This window comes from Ictidomys tridecemlineatus, chromosome 4 (assembly GCF_052094955.1).
Source record: "Ictidomys tridecemlineatus isolate mIctTri1 chromosome 4, mIctTri1.hap1, whole genome shotgun sequence".
Lineage (NCBI taxonomy): Eukaryota > Metazoa > Chordata > Mammalia > Rodentia > Sciuridae > Ictidomys > Ictidomys tridecemlineatus.
Genome location: NC_135480.1, coordinates 187474248 through 187496528, shown reverse-complemented (window position 1 = coordinate 187496528; position 22281 = coordinate 187474248). Strand labels below are relative to the sequence as shown.

The following is a 22281-nucleotide window of genomic DNA, read 5'->3' as shown; positions in this document are numbered from 1 at the left end:
ATAAGGAGGCTAAGGCAGGAGGATCCTGAGTTCAAAGCCAGCCTCAGCAATTTAGCAAGGCCCTAAGCAACTTCTTGAGACCCTGTCTCAAAATAAAATATAAAAAGGACTGGGAATGTGGCCAATGGTTAAGAGCTTCTGGGTTCAATCAAAAAAAAAAAAAAAAAAAAAAGATGAGAAGGTCCTAAAGCATCCTTTTCCAGGGGCTCTGCTGGTTTTGAGGCAGAAGTAGAACCATCCTGGCTCTGGCTCATGGGCGCCCCCTTGTGGCCTGGAGGCTGCACAGGCCCAGAGATGGAATAGCCTCAGGGGAGGAGTCAAGGCTGCCAAGTGTTCTGAGGCTATGGCAAGCTGAGTGGGCCAATGTCCCACCACATTTATTATGGAGTTTTTAGGCAAAAACTTTAGAAACTAAGAATGTTTAAAATATTCCTTGGTAAACTTCATCCCTATAAACTTTACCATAATTCAGTAAAAAAGATAGCTGGATTCATAGTCACAGCTATTATGCTGAGAATGTTGCACTGAGAATGATATAGAATTCTGAGGTTTCCAGCCCAAAATGCTCTCTGTAAGAGTTCCCTTACATCAGCAGCCTGCCAATAGAAACTTCCACGTACAAAGTAATTTATCAGTAAGGATCAAAGCAAAAGGGTAAAGCCAAATTAGAGTAGCTTTTAGCAACATGTTAGGTCCAAAGGAAAAAAATGTCACTCAAAATTTATCCAGAGATTTTCACTTTTAATTGAGGCCCACTGTTATTGAATACTCCTTTTCTGAAATGCTTGGGACCCCCAGAAGTTTTGGGATTTTAAAATTTTGAAATATTTGTATATGCATAATGAGATATCTTGGAGATAAGCCTCAAGTTTAAACATTAAATTCACTTATATTTCATATATACTATATACACATAGCATGAAAGTAAGTTTTTTTAAACAGCCAATCTTTTTTTAATATTTATTTTTTAGTTATAGGTGGACACAATATCTTTTATTTTTATTTTTACCGGTGCTGAGGATTGAACCCAGTGCCTCACACATGCAAGGTGAGTGCTCTACCTCTGAGCCACAACCCCAGGTAATTTTTGAAAATATTTTAAATACTTTTGTGCACGAAACAAAGTCCATTGGTATGAGATCTCCATGGCATCATGTCAGCATTCAAAAAGAGATTTTGTAGCACTTCAGATTTTGGATTTTCAGATTAGGGATGGCCCAAATAATTCTTTTAAAAAATGACTGCTTCTTCCTGCTAGTTTGGCTTGCACAAGATTAGCACCAGGCATCTCCATATTCAGCAGTGGTTCTGCTCCTCAAGTTGCCCTACCATATTTGACATTTCTGGATCCTGAGACTAAAGGATAATTACCTTCTGAAAAGCATAAGGACACCTCACCATTACCTTTGACCATCAGAACTCCAGGGCAGGCTACACTTAGTTTGGAACTAGGGCAGAAACTTTAGTATGGGAGGTTGCTCACTGAGGCTATGACCTGGGACCAGAAGTAAATAATTTTGTGTGAACAAATGAATGATTGCATACTTCCAGGACACATATGAGAATCCTCATATTTCCACAAAATCCAAACTATACTACTACTACTAACAACAACAACATTAATGGCAAACATTTGCACAATGCTTTGGAGTTCACAATGGCCTTTCACAACAATTGGGAATTATTTTATTCCTGTGTTATAGAGAAGAAAATTGGTTGTGGGGGGAACAGAGAAATTAGCGTCCAAATACCTTTTATGTTATAATCTGATTTGTGTTAAGTTTCCTTGATTGTTTTAGCCCAGTGGAAGCAACAGGGTACCTGAAAAACAGTTGCACTTAAGAGTTTGACTGATCTGAGTTTTTGAACACAGCTTTGCCTCTTCCTGGCTGGGCATTGGGGTAAGTTTCTTGCTCCTTTTCCTAATACAAGATGGTTACAATGAATCATGTGAAAGAGCAACTGCAAAATTATGAAGATTAAGTGAATACTGCTTGCCATGGAGGCAGTATTTAATGTTTGCTCCTCCTCTTTCAGTTCTTTAAAAAAAAAAAAAAAAAGCCTGGTACAGTGGCGCATGCCTATAATCTCAGCTGCTTTGGTGGCTGAGGCAGGAGGATATCAAGTTCAAAGCCAGCTTCAGCCACTTAGCAAGGTAGTAATCAATTCAGTGAGATGCTGTCGCTGAATAAAATATAAAAAGGACTGGAGATGTGGCTCCATGGTTAAGTGTCCCTCAGTTCAATCCCTAGTACCAAAAAAAAAAAAAAAAAAAGAAAGTTAAAAAGTTAAAGACTAGTATCTTAAATACTGCATGCACTACTTTACAAGACAAACCAGAACATGCTATTAATAAAATAAATTCAAACTCATCTTCTTAATCCTGAAAGAGGATTGGGAAGTGGCTGGGAACAGTCAAGAACACCTATAGATTTTTATGTTAAAACAATTTTCCAGAGAATGTGAATAAATTCCATCATTTGAATGCTTAAAGAATAATTAAAGAACTAATTATTGGCTTCAAGAATCGTAAAAGTTAAGATTGTGTGTCCTTCTATGTGTTAAAAATAATTCAGGGCTGGGGCTGTGGCTCAGTGGCAGAGCGCTTGCCTAGCATGTGTGAGGCACTGGGTTCGATCCTCAGCACCACATTAAAACAATAAGCAAATAAAATAATCCTCAGCATCACTGCATGCTGTCCATTTACAACTCCAAAAAGAAAAAAATAAAAACATAATACTAATAATAAGTCAGAAAATTGATCCAGAAAATCAGAGTGAAATCCTCTGTGCTGGAGAGGCTTATATTCACTTGGAGAGCCATCTAGTGGCAGGTAAAGTCACTCCACAAACAGAGGGACTGGGGATTTGGGTAGTGTCTGGTTGCAATGGCTGTCCTTCTGTGAATATGGTGTTGTGAGGTTCCCTGGGAAGAGAAAGTTCATCATATGGATGTTAACATGTCCACAACCCTAAACACTTCGTAAACTTGTTCTCACAGGATTAGTGCGCTGGCCCCTAGCGTTGCATACAGGAGCCTCCAGCTGAGCCACAGAGCCAATAAACCTAATTTGCCACATGCTCTTTAAAACCTGCTGACAGGGCCCCCTGAGGGTTGAGCCTGGGAATATGCAAACTATCTTCATGAGACTTTGCCTTTACAGGGACCATGTGACAAATGGGCTACACAAAGGCAATAATGAACCACACAACCAATGACCCAACACCTCTGACACTCCCCGCCACAAAGACCAGACACAGTGCTGACAGGGACCCCATGGCTCCCTATGCTTCGCCAGAACACGTGTGCCTGGTCTTTTGCTTAAGGAGCAGCTCCTTCACCCATATGTCTGGGAACCCACTGACCTGGGCCAGGAGTGATAACTGGCTTGTGAGGTCAAACATGAGAGGAGGTTCGTGAAGGCTAGGGGGCTCTGACGCAGAGCGGGGGCATTTATCTCTGCAATCCCAGCACTGAGCAGAGACTTGCACAAAGTTAACCGGGGTGCCTGGGAGATAGAGGGGGACCTGCCCCCATGGGTGCACACTGCCTCCCCATGCTCTCCTCCTATCCGACCACAGTAAGGGATTGCTATGTCCCCTCTTGAATAGGGAGTTCCTCCTGGAGCATGAATAAGTCCTCTGCATCTTTGGATTTCCAAAGTCCGGCCAGGGCTGACAGCATACTAAATCTCTGGGAACAGAGGTTCTGCCATGTGGCTGTGGTGTCCTCCACTCTGAGTGCTGAGAAGTGGCTGAGGAGCTAAACAAGTTCCTAAATGCACTCCATCTGTAAAAGAACTGAACTCAAAAGAAACAACCACTATAGAAGAAGTCATTGGTGGCCTGGCCCCTGACAATGGACAAGCAGCTTCCTTGCACTGCCTTTCAGGGGCCCAAAGCAATGTCAAATGAAGGGCAACTGAACTACTGACTACACAATGAGAGAATGCTGCTGTTCTGACCATATCTCTCCCATGAAGGCTTTGCCTCCGGCCAGAGAAAACAGAATCCACAGAGGATGATCTGTCTGATGCATAAGGAGAAAAAGATAAGAGGAAAACAAGGTGAGCGGGCACACTCTATGCTAAGCATTGATTAGACCCCTACTTACATTAACTAAATTAAGCTTTGCCACAGCCAAATGAGATGCACATCATTGATTCCTGATTTGAAAGTGGGTTAAGTAGCTTACCCAAGGTCTCCTGTAGTTAACAAGGTGTGGAACTGAAATTCAGAGGAAAGTCAGGCTGATGTTGAAAACTACATTCTGATACTATAATAGGAACTTAGAAAAGCTGCTTTTGGCCAGGTTCAGTGACGTGCGCCTGTAATCCCAGCAGTTTGGGAGGCTGAGACAGGAGGATCACAAGTTCAAAGCCAGTCTCAGCGATGGCGAGGCGCTAAGCAACTGAGTGAAACCCTGTCTCAAAATAAAATACAAAATAGGGCTGGGGATGTGGCTCAGTGGTCGAGTGCCCCTGAATTCAATCTCCAGTACCCCTGCAAAAAAAAAGAGAAAGAAAAAAGAAAAGAAAAGCTGCCTTTGCTAAGAGCAGTGACTCTTAGGCCTAAGGATAAGAGATAACTAAAACCAGGATAAAGCTTGGCACCTCTACCTTCATTTTGTTTCTGTGTCCTTCATAACCTTAAACTTTGTGACCTTAAACTCAGTCACTTCTCTGTATGTAAGCATGTTAATAATTTAAGGAGTATTCACCTAAAAACTGATAGTACAATGTTTCTTTGACCTAAATTTACCTAAGTATCTTGTCCCCCTTCAAGACTAAAGCAAGTTTGTAAGGATATTTACAGCATCCTGTTTCAGGCCCCTGGCGTGTATCCGAGAAGTCTCCAGTAACTGCCCTACACCTTCCAGGAACAGTGGAGACTTGCAGGCAGATCACCCCATGATGAGACTGGCCCCCTAAGCAGCTGTCCTCTCACAGAAACCACATTGTCCCCTTTCAGGGTCACAGGTCTGACAGATACAAATCCTGAGCAGCAAATGGAGATTGTCCTATGAAGTGACAAGGACTTCTTCACAGCCACCTTGGAGAGCCAGAACTGAGAGAATGATCAACCAGACCACAGTCTGACCAAGATCACTTAATCACGTTTACCTCCTGCCCCTGGCCACGATTCTTCCTCCAAAGCTCATGTCAGCACCCTGCAGACAGGGCCAAGATGCTGGATCTCACTTTGTCTTCCCAATATGGCCCTATGGATTAAAGTTCCTTTCCTGGACTTCACTGTTTCTTTCTCTACTTGGTTTTTGGGATGAGTGGCTGAATGCGGTTTGCTGGAACCCCCAGAATCAGGCTTCTGGCCTAGAACTCTGGTAACAAAGTTGCATTTACAATAAGATCTTGTTTAGCCTTTGGGAACTACTGGGGAAGAAGAACCTCTAATTCATGGTAGAAGTCACTCAGGGCCCAAGATATTGCTGATATTAAAAAGAAAACACAATTAAGCAGGCCTAGAATTAGTCTCCCTAAATTGCCCAGGCTGACTTTGAACTTGCAATCCTCCTGCCCCAGTCTCCCAAATTGCTGCGATTACAGGCCTTTGGCACCACCATGCCCAATGACCTTGGGATTTTTGAATGGCCTGTTTTTGTATTCATCTTCTGGTATCCTGGATAGGTAGAGCGTCTTCCACCACTGCGCCAGATTCAACTTAAGCTGGCCACGTGCCCACCTGGTTCACTGTCTGCCTTTGAATTCTCTCCTCCCTTCTGCTCTAACTGTAGCATGGAACCAGCATCCTAGCTTCACCCCTGCGTTTACTGCAACTTTTAAGAGTGCTCCACAGCCTCCAGAATAAGTTCTAAGTCCCTCCAATGAGCATTCAAAGCCCTCCACAACCTGGGTCCATTAGCTACGCTGGTCTTCTCTCCAGAGCTGCTTCTGTGGTTAGGCCTGAGATTATCCCAGAGCAGCAGCCCCTGGGAAGAAGGCCCACCCCATGGCTGGCCATGCCGAGGCTCCTGATGGAGGAAGTGATCTCGGAGAGCAGCGATCTGCTGCTGTTCATCCTCCTCTCTGTGTCCACGCTCCCCTCCCTTTCCAAGAAGAGCTAATATTCCAGAGACGGTGACAGCCGAGGGGAGCTGAGTCCTGCCAGCTGTTCACAACAGGTGGTTGAGCCGGGAAGAGCCAAATGAGGTTGGTCTGCAGAAGTCTCCATGGCACTGCCAGTTAAACTCCGTTCCAACACCCACGTGGCCAGGGTTTCCTCACGATGGCGTCATCTGGTAAGTCAAGTCCAGCTCTAGAGACAGGATCCTGCTGGAGGCGGAAAGGAGTCACGGCTACACTCTGGTCCAGGAAGGGCTTTCATTTTCCATTCTGGTTGCATCTCATGATATCCGGGTCAATTTGCTCCAACTCAATGACAGCCATTCAGCTCAGGTCCCAGCACAGCCTTCAAGGTTCATTTCCTATGAGCCTGAAATTTCCTTCCAATTAATTAAGACACATTGAACCTGACTCTGGATGTTTTTTTGAATCTTTTTTTGGAATGGGTCCATCACAGTTTTAAAGCATTCAGGTATTAATCTCCCAATAGAAGGTTCTGGGTGGGGACCAGAGTGTACTGTCTGGAATCAAAGTTAACTCTCTTGGTGGCAAGAATTTTTTCTTAGAAAGGAACCATCGAACATTAAATGATGGGATGCACATGCAATAGAAACCTAAAGTCCAGAAGTTTCAGGAGACCTCTGAAAACTCAAAGTTAAGAAACTGTGAAGAGTTGTCTCCCATAATCATTGGGTGAATGATAGGTCTCTTGAGGGTAATGACTATGTACGTCATTCTCATCTCAGCCTCCCTAACCTCACCTGGCTTTCAACACGGGTGAATAACTCTTACAAAGGTTAACCTCAGTCGAACCTCACTGCGATAAAACCTAAATCCCAAGGTCCTCCATGATTCTCCCTTTCTTTGAATTTCTACCTTGAGAATAATAGGACACCTGTCATCACCTGCTATATGCACACTCCATCCACTGGATGCCTCAAGAGCAGAGGAAAAGATATTGACTTCCATAACTCCAACATCTAGCCACATGCGTGATGCTCAGTGGACACTCATTTAATAATCCTGATCCAAATGAATGTCTATCAGTCACTTCAGAGCAATAAGTTGTAAGTGTGGATGGTTTGTGGCAGTACTTGTCCATATATCTGGGCTAGTGAAAGCCACATCAAGGAAATAGTCTCCTTCCTTCAGTTTGTATCATTATTACATCTCAATCAGAGTAATGAAGACAAAGGCCCAAACGTTTGGCTTAAAGATATCTATATAGAGAAATCTCACCAGCATTTATACCTAGGGTTACTGTGGGTGTATCACTTGTTCTTCATTCTTTTCTTCCTTCTTTTTGTAAATACATAGGAAAGCCCTCAGAGCCAGGCAGTGTACCAGGATCTAAGAATACACAGATGAATTCTATACCCTCCCTGGCTCCAGGGAGCTGAGACTAGAGGAGAAAAGAAAGATAAACAGTTCCTTATGTTTTCTAGGCTAAAATTGCCCATGCAGAACATTAAAATATTGGGGCTCACTGCCATGAGTGGTGGCACATGCCTGTAATCCCAGCAACTCAGGAGGCTGAGGCAGGAGGATCACAAGTTGGACACCAGCTTCAGCAACTTAGTGAGACTGTCTCAAAATAAAAAAAGAAAAAAGGCTGGGGATATGGCTCAGTATGTTTAATACCCACCATCAAAAGCCAACAAAACAAAACACAAAAACAACAATAACAACAACAAAACACTGGAGATCAGGGAAGCAGGATCTTAGGAGTGTGTTAACAGAGGCCTGGAGGGGTCAACCAAATAAAGAGGAGCCGATGAACATTCCTAGAAGAAGGGACATATGTCCAAAGAACAGGACACACAGCGGTATCCAAAGAAATGCAGGCAGTTACTAGGAGGGCCTGTAACAGCAGGACGCAAAGAAGGAAAACAAGGCCAATTTAGTCAGCAGATGCCATATCATAAGTGGCTTTCTAAGTCACAGTAGGGAGAGGACTTTACCTTAGAGTCCAAGGGGAATAGGGATGGGGTTTTCAGCTGAAGAGTGACATCATCAGATAAAAAGGGTTGAAAGATGCTCCTGGAGGCTGGAGAGGGTTTGAGTTAGACACAATGCTGATGGAGCTGAGGCAGGTGAGCGGCCATTGCAACAGTCCACATGGACGGTAATGATGGGCTGGGTTAGCGCCACGGCAGCGGGAGGGGAAAAGTGGGAGATTTCAAGAAATATGAACGATAGAACACAAGGACAGCAGCTCGCGAGAGTGAGGAGAATCAAGGACAGTGCCTGGCTTTTAGACTTGAACAACGGGGGACATGGTAATGCCTTCTTAGGGAGCTTGAGAACCCAAGACAAGGGAGCAGCTGGAGAAGGAAGGAGCTCAGCTCTGCTGGGTTGAGCTCTAGGTTTCTGGGGGACATTCACATGGCAACAGTCAGGAGACAGTGGCTGTATGTGGAGCTAGAGAGAGAAATAGGGAGGGACGAATGGTCACCGCACAGCAGCCAGTGACTGCCCTCGGACAGGGTGTGAGACGGACATGGGGAGGAAAGGAGGGGACTCAGGGCCAGCTTTCAAGGATGGAACAAGGAAGAGGAGACCGAAGGCAAGGACAGTGTGACGTCAGGTAACCCAGGAGAGTGTTTCATGAAGAAATAGGGAGCGGTCCGCAGCTTCAACTGGGATTCAACAGTCCATTCAGGTAAGGATCCAAATGTCTCCCCCTGAGCCGAGCCCCTAACCGGCCACTGCTTGGTGGCAAGTGTAGGGTTAGTGACTCCCAGGACAGTGAATGCGGGGTGGAGCCGCTCAGCGGGGACAACTGCTCCAAGCTGTGTGGGGCGAAGGGAGGGGAGAGGAGGGCTCCAGGGGATGGGCATGGAGTCGGTGCAGTGTGTCTCAAGGACAGGAAAGGTTTTTGTTGTAGTTGTTGTCGTTTAACAAATGGCCATTCCAGAGTCAGACATCACTATTTGATCTTCACAAAATAGTTTTGCTCTTACTGAGATTCCTAACCTTGAGATTGATTTTTAAAAAGGGGCAGTAATTCAACAAGCAAGGGCGGAGGAGACCCAAGTAAAGGACATTTGACTCCTACGCGTGTGAACATGGACTAGCCCAGGCGAGTTTGTTTCTAACATATAGAAAAGCAGGACTATGAATACAGCACCCTGAAAAATGTTGGGAAAGAGTTTTTTTTTGTTTGTTTGTTTGTTAGATGTTTCCTGATCTGTAGACGGTCTGGAGAGAACATCTAGAACGAGAGTGTGGGTGCACAACAGGTGTGTGCAAGATGAAGTTGTACCTGCACTTGAAGGGTCAGGACCTTAACCTTGACACTGCTCTGGCTAGGGTCAACCTGAGGGGCACCATTGTTGTGAGGAAGCAGGGTAGCACTGCTTTTAGGTGACATTTGTTAAAATTCCTTCTTGTTGAAAAGTATATGCTTATTAATTCTCAAGAGAATAAAGAAACCCACAAATGGATTTCATAGAGCACTTATGTAAATTATTTCTTTTTATTAAATCATGTCTTCTTGGCTTGTAAATGTGATTACCTATGATTTATTTTATTGCAATTCCTCATGCTCTAGTGGTTAAATAACACTGACTGTAAACAGTAGGCGGGCTTCTCTGCACTCCTTTTCTTACTGAACAAACTAGATGGGGTTTTTTTTTTTCTTTTTTCTTTTTGCACTGCTGGGCATTGAACACAGGACCTTGCTCGTGCTAGGTGAGTGCTCAACCGCCGCACCACATCCCCTGCCCAGGCAGTGGAATCTTGGTGATAGAAGATGCACAGGGTGAGAAACAAAGGTCATTTTATAAAAATGGCACTGAATCATCCTCACCCTCCCAAAGCCATATAACTACACTTGTTTTTTAGACTGAACAAAGTAAATATGATTTGAAACATTTCAGAATTTCACTAATAAATAGTGACAAATGTGGACACAGGTTTAGATCATGACAGACCTCAGCATCTCTCATCACTTCAGACTCTTGAATTAACCAACCTCCATGTGTTAACTCATTTACTCCTCACAGTGATCCTCTAAATGCATACTATGGTTATTTCCATTTCACAGATGAGAAAACCAAGGTACAAAACCTTGGGTAACCAATTCCAGGGCATGGAAGTGGTGAAGTGAAGAACAATCATCCCTATAATCATCAGGCCAGCTTGGCCTCGGTTCTCCCTGCTAAAAGGTGGAGTGGCGGATACTAAAACTTTGTGGAAAATCCACATTTTCCTGTTACTAGAACTCTGTATCTAGCATGGGATTCATATCCAAGGAGGGGTTGATTACTGAGTGAAGGAAAGGCTTCCTCCCTGACCAACTCTGGGACTCCATTAATATTGTAACAGCACAGGACAGAAGAATAGACACTCTGTCCTAGAATCTCTCTTCTCTCCTTGAAAATCAGAGAAATGTGCATCACTCAGAAAAGGTAAAAGCACAGTCCTAGCTGAAGGCAGAGGGCTTCACAAGCCCCCTGATACATTTTTAAGCATGGGTGTCTTACAGAATGAAGAGTCAAGTTTCACTTCTGCTTTCCCAAACCAAATGATCTCTCCAAGCCCCCTCTTGTGGTCTGACAAACATTCTTAGGATGTCCCCGGGGAGAGCAGATTTTGTTTTTGTTCCTATTTACAGATTCAGCTGGGACATTAAACTGATTTTTTCTCAAGATCACCAACTAAGACGTCTGTGCAGCTAAGATTAAATGCTGGTGTCTTAGGTTCCCATCGTTTGCCGTCCACAGCAGACCCCAGCCCTGGTACAGTAAGTAGCCTGTACGGAAGGTTGAGATGCCCCCAGGATGTACTTTTGAAACAGCTGCTCGAACCAATCATGCTGAGGCACTAATTTGGAATTTGTGATTTTCTTCTCAGGAGCTAAGATGTTCTTTGGCATTTGTTACAGAAAAAGAACCGTGACTCTGAAAGAACACTAAGAACCTGAGCTGAATTCCAGAAGGAGCATGGTGGGGCTGTACTGAGAGTCCTGCGGGCTATTCTGGCCTCAGGTTCTTCCACCTTTAAGATGAGCAGTATGGGGAGAGGTTAAGCGGAAAGAGTCTCCAAGTTAGTTTGTTTTTTTTTCCCCTAGATCCAAAGATAAAGCGGTACAAAACTATGGCAATGACAATATTTTTAGGAAAAAATGTGATTTAGGGGCATCTGGCTTATAGCAATGTTCTTTTTTTTTTTTTTTTTTTTTTTTTTAATTTATTTTTTAGTTCTCAGCGGACACAACATCTTTGTTGGTATGTGGTGCTGAGGATCGAACCCGGGGCCACACGCATGCCAGGCGAGCGCGCTACCGCTTGAGCCACATCCCCAGCCCCTATAGCAATGTTCTTAAGTATTCTGGATCAGGCTTTGTTCTGGTCCACCGCAGAACAATACTAGCAGTCGGCTCATGACACATGCAACTCGCCACTCGAGGGTGACAACACCCACACCTGCCTCTTCCCTAGTCAAGAAGCCATCAGGGGCCACGAGGCTGCTGCTCACCCTCTTTCAGCCCTGCGTTACCACAGAGGTGAGGACTGGTGCTTCACAGGTGGCCCCTGACCTCTGCACCTAGCTCCAGGTGACTCTGGGTGTGGAGTGCTAAGCGAAGGGCAGTGGCATGGCTCTCAGCTGTTCTGAAGTGCAGAGGGATTCTGGCAAAATTCAACAGTTGTGGGTTAAGTACCTATTATACATTGCTGTGTCATTTTAACCTTTATAATAAAAGCTAAGACCTTTTCTTCTGTGGGGCTAAGTACGGGGGATTGAACTTGGGGTCGCTCGACCACTGAGCCACATCCCCAGCCATATTTTGTAGTTTATTTAGAAAGAGGGTCTCACTGAGTTGCTTAGCACTATGCTTTTGCTGAGGCTGACGTTGAACTCGAAATCCTCCTGACTCAGCCTCCCAAGGTGCTGGGATTACAGACGTGTACCACTGCACCTGGCCACAGCTAAGACCTATTCTAAGCACACTGCATATATTGACTTATCATTACCTGATAAAGTGGATCTCAATATTAGTGTCTTTGTTTTGTCCCCATGCATGCTAAGAATGTGCTCTACCATTGACCTATACCCTCAGACCAACTGTCTTCTTTTCATGGAAGAAACAAGAAAGGAACTAGAAGACTTACTAAAGATTACACAAGTGCAAATGGAGACCTTGGATTTGACCCCACCAAGTGTTAGGTTGACGCTCACACCTTTAACTAGAGCCCTGTACTGTCTCTAAATGTAAATGATATTTCTTTTTAACTTAACGACAATTCTATAGACTACCTAAGGGTAATGTGGACCAACTAAATTTGAAAACATTTATTGGGCACCAACTGGTACCAACAGTCTAGGAGCTTAAGTGTGATGATGTTGCCTCCCAACCAATAAAAATAAAAACTAAGCCCACATTCTAACCCCTGGCACTAATGCAAACAACTTTATTTGGACAAAAACAAAAGTCTTTACAGGTATAACTAATTTAAGAATCTCAAGATTGTCCTGGATCATTTGGAGATCCCTAAATCCAATGACAAGGGTCCTTAAAGGGACAGAAGAAATGATGCAGAGACTGGGGTGATACAGCCCCAGGCCACAGAACGCCAGAAGCAACCAGAGCTGGGAGAGGCCAGGAGCCCATAGAGGGAGCACAGCCCTACTGACACTTTGGCTTTGGACTCAGGTCTCCAGAACTGTGAGAGAATACGTTTCTGCTGTTTGAAGGCACCACGCTTGTGGGGAATTTGGTACGGCAGCCTCAGGAACCTACACAGTGTCCCAAAGAGTCCTTGCTCTCCTAGGCTCCAGGGATGAGCAGAATGCGAAAGAATGTGATGTCGTGTCATGTCATGAAAAAGAAAAGGCTTCTGCCTAATAGCTCAGACACACCCTCTCCTCAGGCCCCCAGGAAGTCCCACCCAACCCCTAACCTCAGTGTCAAGTACCCTCCTGGGGCCCTTCTTGCGGCCATCAAGGAACTCGTCCACCATCTCCCAATTGATGGGTTACTTGTCCGTGTTCCCTAGAGTCCTGTACAAGAGCCCTATCTCCCTCTCCTCAGGCCTTACCTAAGGCTAGTTAAGAACAGGGTGGGGTGGATCCTTAAAGACCAATAAGGAGGCCAAGAGGCCAGGAGGCGAGGAGGTGGGCAGGGCCTCTGTGCATGCTTGTACAGACAGCAGCTTACCCAAGGATGCTGGCGGAGGGAGCAAGGGGGGCTGAAGTGTAAGCAGGGGTCTCCCCAAGCAGTGGCTCCCACATGGAGCTACACTGTCCCTTGCACAAAGGAGCCAGATGGCCCATCCAGATGGTTAAATACCACTCACTGGTCTTTAGAGAAGCCTGGTCCATCCAGGTTCAATCCAGCTAAGGTGGCAGCTCTCATACTACCCAGCATGGCAACAGTGACATTCTTTGCTTGCTGAAATGTCCCTGTAACTCATAGTCCTCTGTGCACCAGCAATGTTCAAACATTATTCTCTTCTTCCCCTTTGCCTTTTGACCTGGGACGAACAAGCATGAGTCTCTAGGATTTCTGGACTGGGTTTTATTCCATAGAGATTTTGTTTCAAAGAAGATGAAGAGGTTTGGCAGCAAGGAGGGAGATGCCTCTGGTCAGCAGGAGGCAAGTGGTCTCACCACTCCACCTGTGGCTCTGGGTGAGTCACGCTTAGGCCTCCATGCTTTAATATTTCACTTTGCAAATATGATTAAACATGTACTGCAGGTGTGCTAAAAATGGTTTCTCCAAAAGGAGATGGGTCCTAGGATATAGTCAACCCCCTCCTGATAAACCTGCACCAAGCCTAACTCACCTTTCCTCCCACCTGCCTGGATTTCCCCCAGTAAGGTTTATAGCTTTGGGTGGGAGATCCAGAGGATCCTCAATGTCTGCAGTTGCTCTTGGAGTGGGAGAAAAAGAGTGCTTCTTCTAGTGTCCTTGCACGAGCTTGCTAAGGGACTGGAATCCTACAATGGAAGGGGGTTGTGCATCTTGTATCTCCTTGCTGTCCCGGAAACTCCAAGTTCCTCAAGTGAAGGAGAAAGTGGGAAGCCTAGAAGAGTCTGCCTTGCAGTGAGAACCTTGAGCAGTTGTGGGTCCCACTGAACACTTCTCTGGGGCATCCACAGTGAAAGCAGTTGCATTCAAGAGATAACCTGGCTCTGGACCTTTGTGGTGGAGATACTAGGATGCCTGCCCAGCAGATCCAGGAGATCTGCTCCCCTTCAAAGCTTGCACTAGCTTCCCATGGACACTAGACTTCAGCCCCCAGACCTAACTATAAGACCTCCATATTGTAGGATCACTGGAAAACTATCTGCTATGGTTTGGGTCCATGTGTTGGAGACTAGGTCCTTAGTGTGACAATCTTGAGGGGTGCTGAGACCTTTAAGAGGTGGGGCCTACAAAGTATATTGTTCTATTATGTGCATGTACGAATATGTAACAACAAGTCCCATATTATGTACAACTATAATGCACCAATAATAAAGGTTGAAAGGAAAAAAAAGGGGGCAACCTAGAGAAGATGGTTCAAGTGATTGGGGGCATTGCCCTTGGAAAGGATTGAACTCATTTATGTGGAACTCTATGTGAGTTCTTCCAAGGGCAAGTTGTTATAAGAGACTGAGCCTCATCGTGATCACTCTCTGGCTTCCTGTCTCAACACGTGATCTCTCCCTTCTGCTTCTGCCATAATGCCATCCACCATGATGTGATGTAGTTGGGGGGCCCTAACCAGAACTGACACCATGTTGTTTGGATTTTCTGCAAATTAAATAAATTTTATGAAGTTCCCAGCCTCAGGTATTTTATTATAGCAACAGAAAACTGACTAACACACTATATCATACATCATGTTCAGAAGGCACAGTTAGTGAAAACATAGGCCCAAAAGCTTGGAGCTAGCTGTGGACTTTATACAACTGCTTCAATTGCAGCAACTGTTCCAAGGACAGAAAAATGCAAGCATTTCCCAATTATGGCTCTTACGTGGGCTTGGTTTATGGGTAAAATTCTACTACTTTCATAGTTCTGAACAGTAAGCCAATTCACTAGACCAAACCAGGTGATTATAATGGATTCTACAAACCCCAAGTGAGGCACAATGGTTGGGCTCTATCTGACAGATCTGCTACTGTCACCAAGAAACAGACGTGCAACGTTGAACTGCCCAAGCACAGTTTAAGAGTGCTTCCTTCCCGATCTGTGACAGCTTCCAAAGCTGACCACAAACCACAAGCATCCAGATTTTTAGTCTATGAACTATAAAAGGGGCTTTTCTGTGTGGTCCCAGGAGAGGAGGGTACAGAACCAGAGAGAGGCTGGAAAGTACAGGGAACAAAACTTTCCTCCCAAAGGAGGATCCTTTGTAATAATGAGAGTTGTTCTGATATGGACTTGAGTTTTACTTTGCAAATAAAAGTGAGTTTCCTGTCACTTTCAGCATTCAGGGAGAGACAGCCTACTGCCTCCCACTCACAGGGTTCATTACAGATTCAAGCTTCAGAGGGGAGTTGATCTGATAACTGTCTCAGTTATGCATACGCTAATATTCTATGGCTTTTATGAGCTGTCATAAAATTACTGCCTTTGCAAAATGAGCACAACATTGGATGCAAAAAAAAAAAAAGTCACCATTTCTTTTCAATCAGAGCTGACTTGCATGCTTTGGTGCTGTAGAGAAGCCTTATGTTTTCAAGCAACTGAAACACTGTCAGTCTACGCTGAGAATGTTATCTTCATAAGTCTTTTTAGTGTCTGTATATCACTATTTGATGGTGAGATTTTTTTTTTTTTTTTTTTTTTAAAGAGAGAGTGAGAGAGAGAGGGGGACAGAGAGAGAGAGAATTTTAACATTTATTTATTTAAGCTCTCGGCAGACACAACATCTTTGTTTGTATGTGGTGCTGAGGATCGAACCCGGGCCGCACGCATGCCAGGCGAGCGCGCTACCGCTTGAGCCACATCCCCAGCCCCTGATGGTGAGATTTTTATCTTAGCATCAACACCTGTTAGAAACAGGCTTTAGTGCAGTGGTTCCCAGTCGGAAATGATTTTGTTCCCCAGAGGACACTTAGCATTGTCTGGAGACATTTTTTTATTATCATGAGTGAGGGTGGGAGATGCTGGTACTGGAAAGCAGTGGGTAGAGCCGATGGACACTACTGAACAGCTTGCCACGCACAAGACAGCTCCAGCAACAGATAATTATCCAGCCCAAGATGACAACAGTGCTGCTACTGAGAAAACTCACACTAGAGGGATGGAGGGACAAAACAACAGCCACACAGCCTTCACAAATGCACATGACCTTTACACATCACGAAAAGACTGCAAAGTGGGCACTGTGGAGAAAGTCAACTTCTATGGCTTGTTCAAAATCAAACTAGGACCCAAACCAAGCTTAGTCCAACTCTGAGGACCAGGTTCCTCATCAGTGTGATGAGGAGTTCTTCACATGGCTACATACCATCTCCAGGAGACAGTCAGGCTGCCTCCACCCAAGAAAGTGCATTTGGGAGCAAAGGGCTTTGGAAAGAGACAGAAGAGAACCAAATCTAAAATGGAACCTGTATTTCCTGAAAGAACCTGAAGGAGGCAGTCTTACCAGTCATGAAAACAACTACCATAGGCTGATGCCTCCACCTCCCAGGTCATGGTGCCTACGTTGCACTGTTTCATAAAGAGGGATTTGCGAGCTAAGCGCAGTGGTACATGCCTGTAATCCCAGCGGCTCTGGAGGCTGAGGCAGGAGGATCTGGAGTTTAAAGCAAGCATCAGCAAAAGTGAGGCATTAAGTAACTCAGTAAGACCCTGTCTCTAAATAATTTAATTACAAAATAGGGCTGGGGATGGGGCTCAATGGTTGAGTGCTCCTGAATTCAATCCCTGGTACCAAAAAAAAAAGGGGATTCATAGGGACCAAGGAGTGAACTCTGGTGTCATTTCACTGAATATCACAGGTCCCCAAACACTTAGCTTAAAATAATGTCTGTTGGGAGTTTGAGAACGTGCTTTGGAATTAGGCAGAACTGAGTTCAAGTATTTTTCTTTTACTTATTAGTAGGGTTACTAGGGATCCGTCTCATATTTCATAACTGCCATCATCATTGTCCCAACACCATCATCATCAACCCCCACCTTGGGGGAGGGTTATGAGGCTTCACTGAGAACATTATGAATTAAATGGAGGCAAAGAATCTAGGCCAGTACCCAGTACAGAATAAGAGACCAATAAATATCATACAGTACAGTGATATCACTGCACAGTTTATAGTGTATACAGTACACACAGTTTTATTTTGATAGAGGGAAAGTGGAAACTATAACTAGGCTGGATTGCCAAATTGAGTGTGGGATGGGGGCCCAAGCTGGGAGTGCACAGATGTGGGATGTCAGCCTGGACTTCTCCACGCCCTGCTGTGAGAGAACAGCGTATTATGGAGTTAAAAATAGCCGGTGCAAGGAACACAATGACTCCCAAGCAGTGTCTTCTGTGATTTCCATGGTTGATTTTTCTAGAACAGTTGTGAGTGACCAAATCCCTTAAAATAACATACACATGAGTATGCCCGATGTCACCTGTCTTCCACTGTGAGCCTCTTAATAATGTAGAAAATTGAGTGAATTCTGATATCTACCAGAGGCCAACAGAGGCACTCAGACAGTCTGAAATCAGAAACAGAAATGGACCAGTCCACTTGTATCTTAAATTTGAATAAAAATGCTGCATGTTCTTCTCTGGGTTAACAACGGGGACTTCTGTATTCTATTCAATGAATATTTGATGTGACATATTTTAGAACTGACAGCCGTTCAGATGAATCAGCCATCTCTGTGAGGAATCAGTTCCTTACACATGGGGCTTTTGTTTCTCCAAAGAAGCCAACTTTTTCCCCAATTTTGACCTGCATCCTAAACCAAATTTTTCCCATATTTGTTACTAAACAATGAAAGTTAAGAAAACTATATGTTAAATGCTTGAATAAAAACTAATGAAAAACAGGGGGTGGTGGCACACGCCTTAATCCCAGCAGCTCGGGAGGCTGAGGCAGGAAGATTGAGAGTTCAAACTCAGCCTTAGCAAAAGCGAGACACTAAGCAACACAGTAAGACACTGTTTCTAAATAAAATATAAAATAGAGCTGGGGATGTGGCTCAGTGGCCCAGTGCCCCTAAGTTCAATTCCCAGGACCCACCCTCCAAAAAGAAACCTGAAGAAATTAGAAATAGAATCTTAAGTGAAGAATATCACAAGACGAGCAATAAGATGTGCTGATTGGAGCAGATGTGAATTAGACAAGGTCTGTGTGGATCTGATTGCTAAAGCCTCCAAGAGCATCACTATGAGCTTGCGTGCAGCCCCCAGGGCTCCATCACATAAACTGAGGACATGGATAATGTTTGGCAATGGGCCCAATCCAGAAATGACCCCTTGGACTTTCTCAATATAGCAGTCCACCAATGGGAAACACAACAGATGTCAACATACAAAAAAAAAATTTTTTTTAAAAGTAAATAGATTTTGCTTTCAATCCTTCTCCTTCTCCTTCTCCTTCTTTTTTGTGCCAGGGATTGAACCCAGGGGCACTTAAACACTGAGTCACATCCCTAAACCTTTATATTTTTTGAGACAGGATCTCACTAAGTTGCTTAGGGATTTGATAAGTTGCCAAGGCTGGCTTTGAACTTGCAATCCTCCTGCCTCAGCCTCCCAAATTTCTGGCATTTTACAGGTGTATGCCACCATGCCCAGAGGCTTTCAACAATTTGGATCTAATTTAGCCTCTTTTACCTCTGCTTTCCAGCAAGCCAAAAATACACTCCTGACATTACCCAGGAGAAAACGGAGCAGAAGAATCATGATCTATTACTCCACTGAGGTGACCAGCTTCTCTTCTGCCTTTCCAGCCACTTTGGAAACTGCTTTGAATTTCAGCCAAAACTCTCCAAAAAATGTAAAAGGTTTTTGGTCTTTGGAGAGTGACCAGCTTTCCTGACCTGTATCATTTTGAGCCTTGTAAACCAAGGCTGCTTCTTATCAAGTTCAAATGGAAGCTGGGCTCCATCGTGGGGAGGAGGGGACTTAGCTCTCTGCCAGAACTCTTCTCACCTCCAGGAATTCCCAGAGCGGGTTTCAAATTTCCTTGAGTCAAAGCAGGAAGGCCCACAATCAGTTTGAAATCAAGGGTCAGGGTTGTCCTTCTTTATCCTGTGTGTGTTATTGATTTCCTTATAAATACTAATTACTTCCTCTCCTTCAGGGTTTTACTTAAGTATTAAGATGGGATTTCCTTTACAGCTTCTTCTTCTTCTTCTTCTTCTTCTTCTTCTTCTTTTTTTTTTTTTTGGCAGCAATTGTTCTTGAACCTGAATGCACATCAGAATTATCGTACTCTTTTGAAAAAGCACAGATACTAGGGCTCCTTACATGGGTCACTGAATTCAAATTTCTGTAATGAGACCTGGGAATTCTTACGTTTTAAAAGCTCCCCAGGTAATTCCAATGCCCGGGCTTTAATATTCTAGTTATATTTTCCTTCCCTCCTTCTTTCCTCTTTTCCTTCTATCTTTCTTCTTGGGTTGCCCTGAAAATCCAAGAATCACAAACAATAGTTCTGGAAGAGAGACAACATTCCCTACCTCAAGGCAAACACCCAGGTAGGAATGACATTTCAGAAGAGAACGGGTCCGTGAACCTGGCTCTTCTGGCGCAGCTATTGGTTGTAAGGCATCTTAGAATTAGAAAGGTGGTTATGTTCTTTTTTTCTTGAAGGTATTTAGGGAAACAGACATATGTCTTAGTGAAAATTCGCATACCTTATTTGAAAGCACGCAAATTTATCTTTACAATATTTGAAATGGTCAGAGATAAAGATAAACCCCAGATATATTAGAAGTTCTGCATTAGGTAACTATCATCTTTTCTTTTTCTAAACGGTTTCATGCACAAATTTCCTTTGATCTTTTCCTTGTGGGAATTTTACCTGTTCTTTGATTACTATTCTCTCTTCTTCCTTCAGTTTCTTCAATCTACTGTTGGTTCACAATGAGAACTGAAATACCTTCAGGGAATAACTGGACTCAGATACTTTACAGTTTGAAAGCAGTTTATGTCTCTTTAGGAGTATTTAATTTATTGCTTGCAAGTGACTTAAACCAGCAGGCCCCAATCAAAACATCTACCAATTAATATTTTGCTTCAAACAAAGAAAATTTCCTTTGAAATTCCTTTATTTAGTGGTCCTGCCACATCCAATTAGATAGTTTCTGAAATCCCCATTATATAATGATCAAATTCTGAAACTGATCCCAAAGCCACTCATTTTCTGTTTACTTTCCTCTTCCTTCCCTCTGTACTATTGAGTTGTTTGAGTGTGTCTTCTTTCTTATTAACTGGCTTTTCTACAGTTCCCTCAAGCTGCTCGGTTCTCCCTAACAGTTTTCACTTCAACCATCATGTATCAAAGGTGGAATTATACACTCCCATCCTTCACCCTTTTCTGATCTGTGTTTCTTCCACTAAAAGCTGTCTGTCTCCTTCCCTGGATTGTGGGCTTGACCATGGACTTGCGTTAGCTAAGGATGTATAGATTGTTCTGACCATAGACCTTGCTTCTGTTGCCATAAAAACAGAATAACAGCAACCTATCAATGAAGAGAAAATAAGAGTAGACACATCCAACCTGCAGCTTAGAGCCACTTAGCTAAAATCGGAAGCCTGCAGGGTCTGCAGCCAATCCCACGGACTCCGTAACTGCAGGTGTCTACGTTTACCATGAGACCTATAGTCAACTCTGCCCCACTCTAGGCAGGTGTCATAGGGGACCAAGTGACCTCTACAGGAAGAGGGAGAGAAGATCCTTTCTTCCTTTGGGACTAAAGATGCTGAACGCTTTAGCATCTCTAATCTGGAAATCTAAAATTGAAAATGCTCCAGCATCTGAATCATTTTCAACACCAAGATGACATCACAAGTGGAAAATTCCATACCTGACCTCTGGTGATTCAATGTACACTAAACTGTTTCATGCACAAAATTATTAAAAATATTGTATGGAATCACCTATAGTCTATGAGTATAAGGTATATACACAAAACATAAATGAAATTTGAGTTTAGACTTGGGTCCCATCCTCTAGATATCTCATTATGTATATGCAAATATTTTAGAACTTAAAAAAATCCCAAATCTGAAACACTTCTGGATAAGCATTTTGGATAAGGGTTATTGGGCCTATTATAAGATGCAAGATGAGGGGAAGCAAAAACTGACTTTGAGGTATGAAGAAAGTCCTCAGGAGATGATGCCCACAGCGGCCCTGCTCTGGGCACACAGCTAATCTCTAGCACCCAATTCCTGTTTGGCTAATGCTGGCAAGGCCAGTACAGGGGCTAAAGTGTTCCCTGAATCTGGGCCTAAGCACCCACCCCTTTAGTCTATTGTGATTTAATTCCTTCTGGCTTGGACATCCAACTCTTAAATGAGCTCAAAGAGTTTGTCTTCATGCACTGAGTGAGTTCTTTATCCTCAAAGGTAAAAAGAGATTTCCTTTATCTTTCTGAGTATGATCATGTCCACCCGAATAGTAAACCTGTCCCTAATATTACACCTCATTTCAATGGTCATTTAGCCAAAACTGAGTCGATTTAAGAATCTGGCCTCCATATGGCATGGCTCAGTTTACAAATAAGATTTAATACCTACTGGACCATGATGACAACATATTCAGGCTCAGGCCACAATGAAGTGGCTAATTTTGTTTGAAAAGTTCATAAAACTAATTTTATTCCTATTTCACAAATCTGTCTTCATTTTTTTCCCCGGCCTTCTGCCAATAACAACACCTACTCTTTCTCTTATACATAAGTATATATAGCTTAAATGGCTGGTAACAGTTCAGCCATAACCTTTTTTGTATTCTAAGAAAACATGTATATATGTATCGTGTGTGTATATATGCGTGTGTGTGTGTATGTGCTTACATGTACACACCAACTTTTTCTTGGCCTATTTCCCACACATATAAAGTTTAGCCCAGCTACTCTGAAAGCTGTTTAGGGGACATTAGGATCTAAGCAAAATGGGGACAGAAGCTGAAGTATGTCTTTGGGGTTCACTATCGAGACCCATGATTGCAACAGTTCCCAAGTGCAAGCGTACATTTCTACTCATGGCTACCCAGAGGTCACAAGCAGGTCACCTGTCTCCCAGAATGAAATG

At 43.7% G+C, this 22281-nt stretch overlaps 1 protein-coding gene across 4 annotated transcripts in view; it reads right to left on the bottom strand.

Moving 5' to 3' along the window:
* Palm2akap2 (PALM2 and AKAP2 fusion) overlaps positions 1-22281 on the bottom strand; it is a 457555-nt gene that overhangs the window by 231904 nt on the left and 203370 nt on the right. The gene's annotated exons all lie outside the window — the stretch shown is intronic.